The sequence below is a fragment of the Octodon degus genome, unplaced genomic scaffold (assembly GCF_000260255.1).
Source record: "Octodon degus isolate 3935 unplaced genomic scaffold, OctDeg1.0 scaffold00018, whole genome shotgun sequence".
NCBI classification, from domain to species: domain Eukaryota; kingdom Metazoa; phylum Chordata; class Mammalia; order Rodentia; family Octodontidae; genus Octodon; species Octodon degus.
In genome coordinates, this window is record NW_004524594.1 from 11,615,023 (window position 1) to 11,620,850 (window position 5,828).

Below are 5,828 nucleotides of genomic sequence, written 5' to 3' on the forward strand. Positions count from 1 at the left end.
GGTCAAGCATTTCATGCATCTGCATGCTTAGATCTGGTAAGCTGAACAACTAATCTGAACATAGCACTATGCAATATAACAATCATTGTTGAGTTCCTACCATCTTGTTTAGTGAGATTTTGTATCGTTTCTAATTTTTTATGCTTGTTTAATTCTCTTAAAAGATTTTTAATCAATTAAAATTTTAAAAATGAAAATAAAAGATGCATCCTAACACCAAGCGACCCCTTGTCCAGATAAATCTCCACAAACTGCCATTGTGTTCTATTTTCTCATCCACTTCTCATCTACCCATAACCGCAGATCCCCAAGCATGCCCAAATTCAAACCCAGGCCATAGCTGGGGAGATAGCTCAGCAGCATAAGCACCCACCTGGAAAGCACAAGGTCCTGAGTTCAATCCCCAGTACTGCAATAAAAGAAAAAAAAATACTACCAACCCAGGCTAGGCATAAGTTCTACTGCATTTTGACATTTCAATGTTATTTTTAATGACTCGTTTTAAATGAGTGGTGCCATTTTGAGCACTACATATTCAAAAACGAAAGACATCACTGCTCAAAGGGCTGCATTCTCCTGAGGGGTTTCCATCATCTGAGATTTTCAAGTTCCCTAATTGTAGCATGGGATGCTAAAAAACAGCCCGCCAACTCCTAAGAGTTCAGAGAGCCTTTTTCAGTGTGGTAGCTTTTGTAAGTTTTCTTGGAAACAAGAGCCTGTGTCCTAAGATCCATGGATCCCATAAGAAGAAATTGATCCTAATGCTATGCAGAATTAGTACAATAAAGAAAAGGGCTGAAATAAATAGATCTTGACACCACACTAATGGCTTTTTCATAGGAGAAAATGAATTCAGGAGCAAATAATGGAAATTAATGAAGGTGCCCTAGGCAAAGTCCTCTTCTGGCTCCTAAGTGATGGTTTTAGGAGAGTCTGTCCCCCATTTGGAGGTGATGGAGGATACTACTGAGAAACTGGGAGATAACAGAATCTTCAGTTAAGGAATATGGGGGCTGGCCAAATAGCTCAGCAGATTAAAGCTTCTGCAAGCAGGCAAAGGGGCTGAGGGCTTGATCCCCGGGCCTGCTGTGCCAGCCCCGCCCCTGGGTCATGCTGAGACAGCAACTGAGACTGGGTATGGTGGTGCAAACCTATAATCCCAGCTCTTGGGAGGCTGTAAACAGCCTTACTATGAGTCCAATATAGTAGTGAGACCCTGAACACCCTGACCCTTCCCTAAAATTAAAAACAAAAAAAAAAAAAAAAAGAAAGAAAGAAAAGAAAAGAAAGGAATATGAGCTCAGAAGTCTCCATGAGCTCAGAGCGCTGCTGCTCCCCAAGGGAAATGGGTCATTTCCACAGCCTCCCCCGGTACTTTGGCTGGTATTTCAGCATCAATAGTCTATGTCTTTAAAGGGTATTTATCGCTTCAATGGCATTAAAGTGACTGAACTCCCTGGGATTCCTGAACCTTTATCTGTTAGTGAAAACTATTAATCATCTTGACGCCAGGTTAGTCTGGAAGGTGTTTTCCCTAGAAACTAATCCTCATCATCAGTTATCTCCAGCTCCAAACCTTCTGCCCAAGCAAAGCCAGGTCAGCCCACGTGGAAGTGAACACCCCTGTAGACAGAAGCAAAGGTGTGCAGGGTGCAAGGAAGATGTGGTAAGCAGGATTTTCATCTTTCCCTAGTCTAGGGTATTCCTCAGGCAAAACGGTGGTCACCCACATGTGATTATTTTCATCAAAACATGCAGACAGGGGGCAGGGAACTAGCTCAGGGGAAAAAGTGCTGGCCTGGCAAGCGCAAGGTCCTGAGTTCGATCCCTGGTACCACCAAAAGAAAAAAAAACTTGCAGACATGTAAAGTTACAAAATTTATAGACCCTATTTCTTCTCCAGAAGCCCTCCCTTGCATCCTTGCATTTCCTCAGATGCACCCACTCGCTGAGTTACGTAGATGCATGTTTCTCCCCTCTGGAACGTAAGCTCCACGAGGCAGGGTTTGTCTCTGCTTTTTGTTCACCATTGTTTCATCAGCACTTAATGTAGTGCTCAGAACATGACAGAGTTTGATGCATTTTTTTTGTTTGTTTGTTTTTGTGGCCAGCTCAGCTCACCCTAGGAGTGGGGCTGGCACAGCATGTGGTACCAAGGATCGAATCACATTCCCTGTGCTTGCCTAAGCAGGTGCTTTAGACAGCTGAGCTATCACACCTGCTGCTGATGCACATTTGTTGAATGAATAATGAAGAATCAATGAGTCAGTGGTGAGAATGATAGAATCTAAAGGTTGAAAGGTGGCTGCAGAGCCAACTCATGACCCAACTTCATTTCCTTCTTGCCAACTCTGGTTATGATAAGGAATAAGGAAGATGGCATAAGAAATAGTGCTAGCCTCCAACTGGCAATGTGTGTAAGAAAACCGGGATCTTATTTCCCCAGGGGAAGGGGAGGAATGGGACACTGACAGGGATGGAGGACACACCAGCCCCAGGCCCTGGCCTTCCTGGTGGGTCCAGCTAAAGAAGCAGCAGAAGGATTTGCAGTATAGTGTGTACTCTGCCTGTAGTCATTCTCCCCAGTACTAAGGGTCAAAGTTTTAGTTAGATGAGAACATTCTGGAAATCCAGTGTTCAGTATGGAGACTATGGTTAATAACACTATATTAAAATTTTCCAAGAGGGTAAATCTGAAGTATCTTCATCACACATGCACATGTGTAGACACACACACACACACACACACACACACAATGGTAATTATGAGAGGTGTGATGGATGTGCTGACTTGTTTTGTTTATAGTAGTGAATATATATATATATATATATATATATGTATATATATATATATATGTATATATATTTGTATATCTTCACTATATAAAATATTCCTTTGTCAATTATAATACCGAAAAAAGAATTGAGAATGTCTAGAGGGCTGGAGAGATAGCTCAGCAGGCTAAGCCCCTGCTTAAGCAAGTGCAGAGACTGGGGTTCAATCCCCAGCACCACATGCTATGCCAGCCACTGAGCCAGCCACTGAGACTGGACAGGATGGCACACACCTGTGAGGCTGAGAACAGGAGGATCACCACGAGCCCGAGCTGCATAGTGAGACTCTGTACCAAATACATTTAAAATAATAATAATTTTAAACAGAGAAAATATCTAGAAATGGTGTCTGAGAAACACTTTTATTTTTTCCTCTTTCCTTTTCTTCTGTAGCACTGAAGAGGGAATACAGGCAGCGGTCCTACCACTGATCCATACCCACAACCTTTTTTCTCTTGAGACAGAGTCTTGCTAAGATGGACTAGAACTTTCCATCCCCGTCTCTTGACTTCCCGAGTAGCCAGGATTACAAATTGCACCACCATGCCTGGCAATAAAACACTTTTCAAAAAGATTTTTATAAAATCTCTTCCCTCGAGGAATACACAGAATGGTTTAGCATAATGAACAAGAACACAATCTATCTGTTATTAATCCTAGCTCTATGGTTCACCAAATTTATGACCTAGAGCAAAGTCTCTTAAAATTTCTATTCCTCTATTTTTTTAAATTTTTTTTTAAATTTTGTGTGGGGTCTCACTACCCAGCTTGGATTCTTAATGATCCTTCTGCTTTATCCACCCCAGCACTGGAATTACAGGCACGCACCACAACGCCCAGACTCAGTCTCCAGCTCAGCATAACCAGAGGCTGGGCTGGGGCTACATGTGGTGTCAGGGAATAAACCCTGGCTCCTGCACTTGCCTAAGCAAGTGCTTAGTCTGCTGTGGTATCTTGCCAGAGCTTCCTCTCTATTTTTATCATTGAAATTGAAATAATAATAGTATCCGCTGCCTAAATCCCTAGGGTCTAAGTGAAATAATACAGCCCCCCCACTCAAGAAAAAGCTCACTAAAAGTGAGTTCATTATTGTGAGGTAAAATATATCCTAAAGGAAATGTGGAAGCGTGTCAAGGAAATAGAGCTAGGACAAAGCCAAGAAAATAATCCAGGATATTAATTACAAAGCCTGAGCTTGAGAATGCTTGGAAGAGTCTAAGGAATACAAGGTGGAGATCAAAGTGCATATTTGGGCGTAGTGCAAGATGAAGTCATAAAAGGTGTGAAAGGCTTGATATTTAAACATCCAGTAAACCCTGGTAAGAAGTTTGGATTTTATCCAAGGGATATCTTAAGCAAGAAAACACCATGATCCAACTTGTATTTTATTATATATTATTGTCTTCTGGACAGGGAGAATCTCCCAGGAAGCAACCCTAAGTTGGTGATTAGCTTACAGGATGTTTATTAAGGAAAGGCCGTGATACCAACCCCTTGGAAAGAGAGGGGAAGAAACTAGGACTGGACAGAGCAAGCTGTCGTAATACCATCCCAACCTTGCACTCCCAACCCACAGAAGGATTAGGACTCCAGTTATCTTTCAGGCTTGCCCCAGTGTGGAATAAGAAGTTCAGAATGATACACTCTGCCTCACCCATTCCCTGGATGAGAACCACCTAGATGAAGGTACTGGCTATAGGTATAAAAATCCAAACAGCTAGGCTATACACCCTTCCTTGGTGGGAGCTCGGGACAGAGCATGTTCATATCCACCATATCTTTCCTATTAAAGACGAAGAATAGCAATAACCCACAAAGAATGTAGGAAACTAAGCAAGAGGACTGTTAGTCCTCCCAGGAATGCACAGCCTGGTAAAGCAATGTAAGTGCAACACACACGAGCATGCACACACACACACACACACACACACACACACACACAGAAGCAATGTCTAAAAATAAAGAATTCCTAAGGGAGAACTTCATTCTTTCATTCTGACAAGGTATATCCAGCAGCTTCCTCATTTCTCTGTGGACCTTCCAGCAGAGACAGTTTTATTTATGATACCTAACCATACCTGTGAGAAAAAAAAAAAGCCCAACCAGGGAAAAATGAGATGCTCAGCTAGGCATCTTCAAGGACCTTCAATATATCTCTTACTTATTTTTCTAAGCAGAAATTTCCATTTACAAAGCTCCACAGCACAATTTGTCTTATGTTAGCTTTTCATTATCCCAGTTTTTGTAAGTATGCATGGAACCACAACAAATCATTGTTTTCTCTGATTCATGTGTTCAATTAGTGTAGATATGAACTTGTCCTGCCTAAATGATAACAGTGAGTAAGGGGCACCTGTGTCTGAAGTGACCTAAACTTTCCAGAATTGAATCAGCCCTTCCAATGGCCAGCCTGGCAGAAGACTTTTCAACATTTCTAAGAGTATGATGTAGAAGCAGCAGCTGTTCCCAGAAGCTGGGATATTTTCTGGAACAAGCTAAGTCATAGGTAACAGTGCAGGAAGGATGGGGCACAGCTTCAACATCGGATCTGCAGTGCCGAAGACATGAGTGTTGCAGGACTAGAAGCACAGGGGCCCCAAGTGGATGTTTAAGAGTCAGAAGCCACTTGGATCTCCATACCTTAGGCCTTCACTTTTTTCAACTGGAAAACTAAATCTAAGAAAGTTTGAGTGGACTGCTCAGATGTCTCCATGTGTTGGTGGAATAGCTGAGGCACAAATTTCTTTACACTCAGAATGAAGACTTTCCTTCCTCTACTCCCCTACTGGACAGTAGTAATGAATTATCAGAGCTCAACAACTTCTGACACTGCCAGTCATGTGGATAACCCACTACTATGGTAGACTGCTGGACTGTGTTGGATTGTTTTGCTGAATTCATGCACTTACAATATATGAATGGCAATGGAATACATCTCTGACAAAAGTAAACAAAAAAGGGGCTATAAATAAAGGGCCATTTTGCAGTGGAAA